Here is an 11128-nt window from a genome sequence, read left to right as displayed (position 1 = left end):
AGATGTGAAGTTTTTGGTAAGTGGAAAGTTGTGGAATAGGTAGAAAAATGATGAACAGTTGAAAGTTGGAATGGGTTGAATCGGTTGAAAAATGTAGAAATGAGAAGGGAAAAGGAATTGGGTGTGAATTTCAAAATAAAAGATGTGAAGCTTTTGGTAAGTGGGAAGTTGTGGAATAGGTAGAAAAATGATGAACAGTTGAAAGTTGGAATGGGTTGAATCGGTTGAAAAATGTAGAAATTAGAGTAGAAAAATGAAATTTTAGAGAATTTTGGTTGAATTTCAAAATAAAAGATGTGAAGTTTTTGGTAAGTGGGACGTTGTGGAATAGGTAGGCAAAAGATGAACAGTTGAAAGTTGGAACGAGTTGAATCGGTTGAAAAATGTAGAAGTTAGAGGTGAAAAACGAAATTTTGTGAAAATTTGTCGGAATTTTGAACGTGAAAACGAGAAATTTTCGAATTTGGGAATTTTGGGAATGTTGAGAATCCTTCCGAATGTGATTAGAATGTGCTGAATGATGTGAATTTCAAATTGGAACGACGTAAATGTGAAATGTCGAATGTGCCATTAAGAATGAATGGGGAAAAATTTGTCGGAATTTTGGGAATTTTGCGGAATCGGAAAATTTTCGGAACGAGAAAAATATAAGCGCTCATGTCGTGAATATTTGGAATACGTGAAAAGTGGAATGGAGTGAATCGGATGAATTATGTGGAAGATGAAACGTGTCAAAAAAGTGTGGAGAATAAAATAGAAGAATAATAATAATAATAATAATAATAATAGAGAATGGTGTAGAATAACATATGTGTGAAGGCCTTCGCCTTCACACAACTAGAATTTTGCAATTTCTGGAGAAATTGCGTGTGAAGGCGAAATGTATGAATAACTTTTTCGGGGAATGCTGCCGAACGATGTTGAAACGTGTTGAATTACTTGAGAAATGTAGAATATTTGGAGAATTTGTGGTGAATTTCAAAATTGAAAGTTTGGAATATTTGGTAAGTGGGAAGTTGTGGAATAGGTAGGCAAAAGATGAACAGTTGAAAGTTGGAATGGGTTGAGTCGGTAGAAAAATGTAGAAGTTAGAGTAGAAAAACGAAATTTTGGAGAATTTGGTTGAATTTTAAATTTGGAATTGTTGGTAAGTGGGAAGTTGTGGAATAGGTAGGCAAAAGATGAACAGTTGAAAGTTGGAACGGGTTGAATCACTTAAAAAATGTAGAAGTTAGAGCAAATGTTGAATCCCCATAGAGAATGAATGGGAAAATAAAAAAAAGCAATTGCGCCAAAATCTTTCTAAATTTGGAACAAAACCAAAAAAAACGGACTCAGGAGGTTCACTTTTGGGGTAAAAATGTTGAAACGGGTTAAATCGGACAAAAAACGAAGACGTTAGCGCAAATGTAGCTATTTGGGGCACTTAGTGTTGAAATAAGGTCACTTCCGGCTTGATTCGGGTCATTTCCGGTCTAATTTGGGTCACTTCTGGTTTATTTGGGACACTTCCGGTTTAATACAGGTCACTTCCGGTTTAGCTGAGGTCACTTCCGGTTTATTTGGGGTCACTTCCGGTCTAAAAAGGTCACTTCCGGTTCATTTGGGGTCACTTCCGGTTTGATTTGGGGTCACTTCCGGTTTACCAGAGGTCACTTCCGGTCTATTTGGGGTCACTTCTGGTTTATTTGGGTCACTTCCGGTTTAATTTGGGTCACTTCCGGTTCGTCTGAGGTCACTTCCGGTTTATTAGGGGTCATTTCCGGTCTAAAAAGGTCACTTCCGGTACATTTGGGGTCACTTCCGGTTTGATTTGGGGTCACTTCCGGTTTACCTGAGGTCACTTCCGGTCTATTTGGGGTCACTTCCGGTTTGATTTGGGCCACTTCCGGTTCATTCTGGGTTCATTGGTGGCACTTCAGGGTCATCCAAGATGGCCGCCACACTGGAATTGGGGGTCAAGGGTTGAATTGTGTAAGCATAGTGGAAGTGGGGGTGAATGGGAGTGAATGTGGGAAGCATAGTGGAAGTGGGGGTGAATGGGAGTGAATGTGGTAAGCATAAGGTGAATAAGGGGAATAAATGTGGAATGGGTTGAATCGGTTGAAAAATGTAGAAGTTAGAGGTGAAAAACGAAATTTTGTGAAATGTCGAATGTACCATTAAGAATGGATGGGGAAAAATTTGTCGGAATTTTGGGAATTTTGCGGAATCGGAAAATTTTCGGAATGAGAAAAATACAAGCCACCCTTTCCTGAATATTTGGAATACGTGAAAAGTGGAATGGAGTGAATCGGATGAATTATGTGAAAGATGAAACGGGACAAAAAAGTGAGGAGAATAAAATAGAAGAATAATAATAATAACTAGAATTTTGCAATTTCTGGAGAAATTGCGTGTGAAGGCGAAATGTATGAATAACTTTTTCGGGGAATGCTGCCGAACGATGTTGAAACGTGTTGAATTACTTGAGAAATGTAGAATATTTGGAGAATTTGTGGTGAATTTCAAAATTGAAAGTTTGGAATATTTGGTAAGTGGGAAGTTGTGGAATAGGTAGGCAAAAGATGAACAGTTGAAAGTTGGAATGGGTTGAATCGGTAGAAAAATTTAGAAGTTAGAGTAGAAAAACGAAATTTTGGAGAATTTGGTTGAATTTTAAATTTGGAATTGTTGGTAAGTGGGAAGTTGTGGAATAGGTAGGCAAAAGATGAACAGTTGAAAGTTGGAACGGGTTGAATCAGTTAAAAAATGTAGAAGTTAGAGCAAATGTTGAATCCCCATAGAGAATGAATGGGAAAATAAAAAAAAGCAATTGCGCCAAAATCTTTCTAGATTTGGAACAAAACCAAAAAAAACGGCCTCAGGAGGTTCACTTTTGGGGTAAAAATGTTGAAACGGGTTAAATCGGACAAAAAACGAAATAGTTAGCGCAAATGTAGCTATTTGGGGCACTTAGTGTTGAAATAAGGTCAATTCCGGCTTGATTCGGGTCATTTCCGGTCTAATTTGGGTCACTTCCGGTTTATTTGGGTCACTTCCGGTTTAATTTGGGTCACTTCCGGTTCATCTGAGGTCACTTCCGGTTTATTAGGGGTCATTTCCGGTCTAAAAAGGTCACTTCCGGTACATTTGGGGTCACTTCCGGTTTGCCTGAGGTCACTTCCGGTCTATTTGGGGTCACTTCCGGTCTATTTGGGGTCACTTCCGGTTTATTTGGGTCACTTCCGGTTTAATTTGGTTCACTTCCGGTTCGTCTGAGGTCACTTCCGGTTTATCAGGGGTCATTTCCGGTCTAAAAAGGTCACTTCCGGTACATTTGGGGTCACTTCCGGTTTGATTTGGGGTCACTTCCGGTTTACCTGAGGTCACTTCCGGTCTATTTGGGGTCACTTTCGGTTTGATTTGGGGCACTTCCGGTTCATTTTGGGTTCATTGGGGGCACTTGAGGGTCATCCAAGATGGCCACCACACTGGAATTGGGGGTCAAGGGTTGAATGTGTAAGCGTAGTGGAAGTGGGGGTGAATGGGAGTGAATGTGGGAAGCATAAGGTGAATAAATTTGGAATGGGTTGAATCGGTCGAAAAATGTAGAAATGAGAGTTGAAAAACTGAATTTTTGAGAATTTGGTTGAATTTCAAATTTGAAAATGTGGAATTTTTGGTAAGTGGGAAGTTGTGGAATAGGTAGGCAAAAGATGAACAGTTGAAAATTGGAATGGGTTGAATCGGTTGAAAAATGTAGAAATGAGAAGGGAAAAAGGAATTGGGTGTAAATTTCAAAATAAAAGATGTGAAGTATTTGGGAAGTTGTGGAATAGGTAGAAAAATGATGAACAGTTGAAAGTTGGAATGGGTTGAATCGGTTGAAAAATGTAGAAATTAGAGTACAAAAACGGAATTTGAGAGAATTTTGGTTGAATTTCAAAATAAAATATGTGAAGTTTTTGGTAAGTGGGAAGTTGTGGAATAGGTAGAAAAATGATGAACAGTTGAAAGTTGGAATGGGTTGAATCGGTTGAAAAATGTAGAAATGAGAAGGGAAAAGGAAATTGGGTGTGAATTTCAAAATAAAAGATGTGAAGTTTTTGGTAAGTGGGAAGTTGTGGAATAGGTAGAATAATGATGAACAGTTGAAAGTTGGAATGGGTTGAATCGGTTGAAAAATGTAGAAATGAGAAGGGAAAAGGAATTGGGTGTGAATTTCAAAATAAAAGATGTGAAGCTTTTGGTAAGTGGGAAGTTGTGGAATCGGTAGAAAAATGATGAACAGTTGAAAGTTGGAATGGGTTGAATCGGTTGAAAAATGTAGAAATTAGAGTAGAAAAACGAAATTTTAGAGAATTTTGGTTGAATTTCAAAATAAAAGATGTGAAGTTTTTGGTAAGTGGGACGTTGTGGAATAGGTAGGCAAAAGATGAACAGTTGAAAGTTGGAACGAGTTGAATCGGTTGAAAAATGTAGAAGTTAGAGGTGAAAAACGAAATTTTGTGAAAATTTGTCGGAATTTTTAACGTGAAAACGAGAAATTTTCGAATTTGGGAATTTTGGGAATGTCGAGAATCCTTCCGAATGTGATTAGAATGTGCTGAATGATGTGAATTTCAAATTGGAACGACGTAAATGTGAAATGTCGAATGTGCCATTAAGAATGAATGGGGAAAAATTTGTCGGAATTTTGGGAATTTTGCGGAATCGGAAAATTTTCGGAACGAGAAAAATATAAGCGCTCATGTCGTGAATATTTGGAATACGTGAAAAGTGGAATGGAGTGAATCGGATGAATTATGTGGAAGATGAAACGTGTCAAAAAAGTGTGGAGAATAAAATAGAAGAATAATAATAATAACTAGAATTTTGCAATTTCTGGAGAAATTGCGTGTGAAGGCGAAATGTATGAATAACTTCTTCGGGGAATGCTGCCGAACGATGTTGAAACGTGTTGAATTACTTGAGAAATGTAGAATATTTGGAGAATTTGTGGCGAATTTCAAAATAAAAGATGTGAAGTTTTTGGTAAGTGGGAAGTTGTGGAATAGGTCGAAAAATGATGAACAGTTGAAAGTTGGAATGGGTTGAATCGGTTGAAAAATGTAGAAATGAGAAGGGAAAAAGGAATTGGGTGTGAATTTCAAAATAAAAGATGTGAAGGTTTTGGGAAGTTGTGGAATAGGTCGAAAAATGATGAACAGTTGAAAGTTGGAATGGGTTGAATCGGTTGAAAAATGTAGAAATGAGAAGGGAAAAGGGAATTGGGTGTGAATTTCAAAATAAAAGATGTGAAGTTTTTGGTAAGTGGGAAGTTGTGGAATAGGTAGAAAAATGATGAACAGTTGAAAGTTGGAATGGGTTGAATCGGTTGAAAAATGTAGAAATGAGAAGGGAAAAGTGAATTGGGTGTGAATTTCAAAATAAAAGATGTGAAGTTTTTGGTAAGTGGGAAGTTGTGGAATAGGTAGAAAAATGATGAACAGTTGAAAGTTGGAATGGGTTGAATCGGTTGAAAAATGTAGAAATGAGAAGGGAAAAGGAAATTGGGTGTGAATTTCAAAATAAAAGATGTGAAGTTTTTGGTAAGTGGGAAGTTGTGGAATAGGTAGAAAAATGATGAACAGTTGAAAGTTGGAATGGGTTGAATCGGTTGAAAAATGTAGAAATGAGAAGGGAAAAAGGAATTGGGTGTGAATTTCAAAATAAAAGATGTGAAGTTTTTGGTAAGTGGGAAGTTGTGGAATAGGTAGAAAAATGATGAACAGTTGAAAGTTGGAATGGGTTGAATCGGTTGAAAAATGTAGAAATGAGAAGGGAAAAGGAATTGGGTGTGAATTTCAAAATAAAAGATTTGAAGCTTTTGGTAAGTGGGAAGTTGTGGAATCAGTAGAAAAATAATGAACAGTTGAAAGTTGGAATGGGTTGAATCGGTTGAAAAATGTAGAAATTAGAGTAGAAAAACGAAATTTTAGAGAATTTTGGTTGAATTTCAAAATAAAAGATGTGAAGTTTTTGGTAAGTGGGACGTTGTGGAATAGGTAGGCAAAAGATGAACAGTTGAAAGTTGGAACGAGTTGAATCGGTTGAAAAATGTAGAAGTTAGAGGTGAAAAACGAAATTTTGTGAAAATTTGTCGGAATTTTTAACGTGAAAACGTGAAATTTTCGAATTTGGGAATTTTGGGAATGTCGAGAATCCTTCCGAATGTGATTAGAATGTGCTGAATGATGTGAATTTCAAATTGGAACGACGTAAATGTGAAATGTCGAATGTGCCATTAAGAATGAATGGGGAAAAATTCGTCGGAATTTTGGGAATTTTGCGGAATCGGAAAATTTTCGGAACGAGAAAAATACAAGCGCTCGTCGCGTGAATATTTGGAATACGTGAAAAGTGGAATGGAGTGAATCGGATGAATTATGTGGAAGATGAAACGTGTCAAAAAAGTGTGGAGAATAAAAGAGAATAATAACTAGAATTTTGCAATTTCTGGAGAAATTGCGTGTGAAGGCGAAATGTATGAATAACTTCTTCGGGGAATGCTGCCGAACGATGCTGAAACGAGTTGAATTACTTGAGAAATGTAGAAAATTTGGAGAATTTGTGGTGAATTTCAAAATTGAAAGTTTGGAATATTTGGTAAGTGGGAAGTTGTGGAATAGGTATGCAAAAGATGAACAGTTGAAAGTTGGAATGGGTTGAATGGGTTGAAAAATGTAGAAATTAGAGTAGAAAAATGAAATTTTGGAGAATTTGGTTGAATTTCAAATTTGGAATTTTGGTAAGTGGGAAGTTGTGGAATATGTAGGCAAAAGATGAACAGTTGAAAGTTGGAATAGGTAGAATCGGTTGAAAATTGTAGAATTTAGAGTAGAAAAACGAAATTTTAGAGAATTTCAAATTATTGGTAAGTGAGAAGTTGTGGAATAGTTAGGCATAAGATGCATGAGCTAAATGTTGAAACGGGTTGAATTGGTGGCAAAATGAATAAGTTAGAAAGGAAAAACGCTGTTAAATGACACTGAATGATGTAGACATGAAGTGGGATTGAGCTGAACCTGTTGATGTTGGGACAATACAAATAGGTTAAAAAAATTTGGAAACTGCAGGTGAATATGTACATTTTAGAAAAAGCAGTAAGCAAGAAAACCAATAAGCGAGTAAAAACAGTACATACGCAAGAAGTATTAGTCAACAAGAAACAGTCAGCAAGATAACTACTAAGAATCAAATCTGAATCTGTTCTTATTAGGCATAACAACATCTGCATGACAACATAACGTCCACCAGGTGTCAGTGCTGAGTGACAATTATTAGGCATGAGATGAACAGTTTAAAGTTGGAACATGTCGAAAAAGACATTCCTGTCCACAAAGCCCAGTGGAAAATAAGGATGCTGAGGCCAAAGATACTGCTGCTTTGACGTTGGGGATGTCTGGATAATCTGCAGTAAAATCAAAAACACCAAAAATAAATCCTCTATCCACATTAAAAGTAAAATAACATAGTTTATTTAAAAGTTGACAGAATTACATTGCATGTCCAATGAAAAAATATGCACATCTCTTGAAACTTGTTACAAATGTAAGGCTGTGTGTGCAATTGTTACAGACAGAAATGATTAAGACAGCTCATCCGCTATGCAACATATTTATTTTCAGCGTCCTCTGCTGGCAAAAATACATATTGCACTTGGGCGCATGCATTTCTTCCTCTAAATAGAAAACAAACCTTCCTATAAACCAAAAGTTCTGGGGAGGCAAGTGGCACATAATGTTGATCTTTCATTTATCAATGTATGCAAACGAATGGTTTTTATGTATTATCTATCCATTTACCTGGTCGTTTATTACACCCAAAATGTATAATAGCTTTTTCTATACGATAGACATCCATTGTACATTCTCATATTAACCTTGAGAGGGTTTAAAAAAATATTTACATACCATCTTTGTCGTTGCCTGATGGATCTGTCCAGGTTCCCCCTTGCTTAGTTGTGCGTTTTTTTGTTCGTGTCCACCGTGTTGCTTAAGGTGAGACATGGACAATGAAAATGTGAGTCGGCAGACAGTGCATATTTTCCTCACACTTTTTGACAAATCTATTTTCTGATTCACTGTCCACTCGGCAAGTTTGAAACTTGTGTGCTTTTTTTAGTAATACTTACCCCCTTGCGGTCGCAGTAAGTGCCTGGAACGCGTCCATGCTGCTGAGTTAACTTCTGCAATCTACTTTGTGGTGCCACCGCACATGAGATGATCGCATTCCGTATTGTTTTCTATGTTCTTTGGACAGCAGGCCAAAGAACGCTACCGTAAATTCTATCTATCAATCTAGAATGGGAAAACATGCGACATCTGAGAAACATTTTCGAAATAAACCATAGTATTCCAGAATACTAAGATAAAGACAGCAGAAGTTACAAATATCCCAAAATAAGGCATGGGTAAAATACCATTACTATAGATTAAAATAGATTAAAATCATATACTATACATTAATACCATTAACTACACATTGAAACAATATATTTGCAACTGTATTTGCTATAAACAAAATAATAAACTGGGTCACCTAAATCGACGTTGCCTCTCTCTCTCTCTCTCACGTGTAACGTCAGTGTTCCAACTTGGTGTCGTGGAGCCACGCCAGCATCTCTGGTTGCAAGTCGAAGAGGCCGGCCTCTGAGGGTGGTCTCTATAGGGGGCAGATGTTGATGAAGTGGTGAAATATATTATCATAATGTAATAAAAATGAATAAAATAAACAATTATTATTTTGTGCATTTAACTTTAAACTTTAATAGTAGAACATTTTAAACAGAACAAACAAGTAACACAAAATACAAAAAACAGAACAAAAAAAAAAATTTACCACAAAAACCCCTCTAGGGGAAGATTAGGGCCATCGGGGAATTTTTGGTTCCACTCCTCTAATGGAACCATTCTGGTGGCATTGGTGGCGTCCACAAGCTCCACCTGTTCACCTTTGATTTTAAAGCCCACAAAGCGAAAGGGCTCTTCTTCCAGTTCCTGCGCAAAGAAATTTCATGACAATTTATGTTTGAAACACCACGAGAAAACATGATGGATGGATATGTATGTATGGATGGATGGATGTATGGATGGATGTATGGATGGATGGATGGATGGATTGATTGATGGATGGGGTTGGGTAGGTAGGTAGGTATGTAGGTTGGTTAGATATAGATATATAAACAGACAGACAGACAGACAGACAGACAGACAGACAGACAGACAGACAACTGTATCTGAGACAATATCCTACAAAGTTGGTGATCCAGATTTTGAGAAAACTCCTAAAGCATGAATCTGACTTCAACCTTAATGATGATGAGCCACTGATAGCAGTGCATCCCAAGTAAATAACAGTATTGATTCAATTGAGAACACCTTTGTTTATACACATAAAAAACTGCTTGCTTTAGGTACCTTTTATTACAGTATTTTCTGATGATGTTGTCATGTGTGTCATGGACAGCCGCTGTCCAAGTTTGACATGGAAAAAGTTGGTTTCGCGCCATGTGAGGACCTTAATTTCTCTTTGATCCTGTAATGAAAATGTCAAATTAGTACTAGTTGTTGAAATGTGGATCTAGGCTTCAATTACTAAGGCAACATGATGCCCTAAGGGACCTTACTCAGGTGAAATGAGAGTGTGACAGATATCTTTACTGAGACTCTCTCTCTCTCTCTCTCTCTCTCTCTCTCTCTCTCTCTCTCTCTCTCTCTCTCTCTCTCTCTCTCTCGACACAATCAACAGATTAGCATTAGCAATACGGTATCGCAATACAACAACAAAAATCTGCTATAAAACTGCTCCTCAACCAATTGTTTCTTTGCAATTGTGATTGCAATACCGTAATTATTCTAATTATCGCCCAAATTCTAATAACCGCCCTGTGTGTGTTAGCGATGGCATAAATAAAACATTGATACCTCTAATTATCGCCCATGCTGCTAAAAAAATCCCCCCAAAACTTACGTTTTCCTCCGCGACCACATGCCGACGTCATTGCGCAAGTTTAAATATGACTGATTTGACAGCGCGTTGAACGTCCCTTTTAAATTGTTTTTCTCCATAAACTATGATACAATTACACTCGTCACTCCGCAACAATATCCTCACACAATTACGTTCTCGGGGCATGGGCTCGAACAAGACGATCGCGTTAATATGACGTGTACAACACGTGATGCGCGACGGTAGCGTGTCGCATCGATGGAGCGTCAATTGACGCACCCCGCTGTTAGAGGTAGCTCAAAACAGCCGCTGTCCTCGTGTTAAGAACACCAGTGAGATACTACATAAGGAAAATATACATATTATCGCCTTTAATCTGCGCAAAGAAATGTTTTGACAATTTATTATGGGTTTAAAACACCACGAGAAAACATGATGCATGGATGGCAGACAGGCAGACAGATAATAAACGTAAAACCTAAAACAATTCGATTAATTTCATGACCATAATCACAACCACAATGATTTTATACAGTCAGGGAAGCAAGTGAAATTGTATGTCTTCCTGATAGAGCTGTATCTGAGACAAAATCTTACAAAATTGGTGATCCAGATTTAGAGAAAACTCTAAAGCATGATTCTGACTTCAGCCTTGATGATGATGAGCCACTGATAGCAGTTTATCTCAAGTATGTATTTACCGGGTCGTTTACTACACCCAAAATGTATAATAGCTTTTTCCATACGATACAGACATCCATTGTACATTCTCATATTAACCTTGACCAGAGGATGTAAAAAAAATATTTACATACCATCTTTGTCGTTGCCTGATGGATCTGTCCAGGTTCCCCCTTGCTTAGTTGTGCGTTTTTTCATTCGTGTCCACCGTATTGCGTGTTGCTTAAGGTGAGTCAGTTCCACATGGACTATGAAAAATGTGCGTCGGCAGACAGTGCATATTTTCCTCACACTTTTTGACACATCTATTTTCTGCTTCACTGTCCACTAGGCAAGTTTGAAACTTGAGTGCTTTTTTTTTTTAGTAATACTTACCCCCTTGCGGTCGCAGCAACTGCCTGGAACGCGTCCATGCTGCTGAGTTAACTTCTGCAATCCACTTTGTGGCGCCACCGCACATGAGATGATCGCA

General features: G+C 37.5%; 1 long non-coding RNA gene across 1 annotated transcript; it reads right to left on the bottom strand.

Moving 5' to 3' along the window:
* Positions 1-7101: 7101 nt before the first annotated feature.
* LOC133167529 (uncharacterized) lies at positions 7102-8554 on the bottom strand. The gene is made up of 3 exons (XR_009718009.1): positions 8159-8554; positions 7938-8018; positions 7102-7435 (listed from the first exon to the last, which is right to left on the bottom strand). It is a non-coding gene; the product is annotated as an uncharacterized LOC133167529 (long non-coding RNA).
* Positions 8555-11128: the final 2574 nt, after the last annotated feature.

The sequence above is a fragment of the Syngnathus typhle genome, linkage group LG14, assembly GCF_033458585.1.
Source record: "Syngnathus typhle isolate RoL2023-S1 ecotype Sweden linkage group LG14, RoL_Styp_1.0, whole genome shotgun sequence".
Lineage (NCBI taxonomy): Eukaryota > Metazoa > Chordata > Actinopteri > Syngnathiformes > Syngnathidae > Syngnathus > Syngnathus typhle.
The sequence above is the reverse complement of the archived record's forward strand: the minus strand, read 5'-3'. Positions and strand labels throughout refer to the sequence as shown.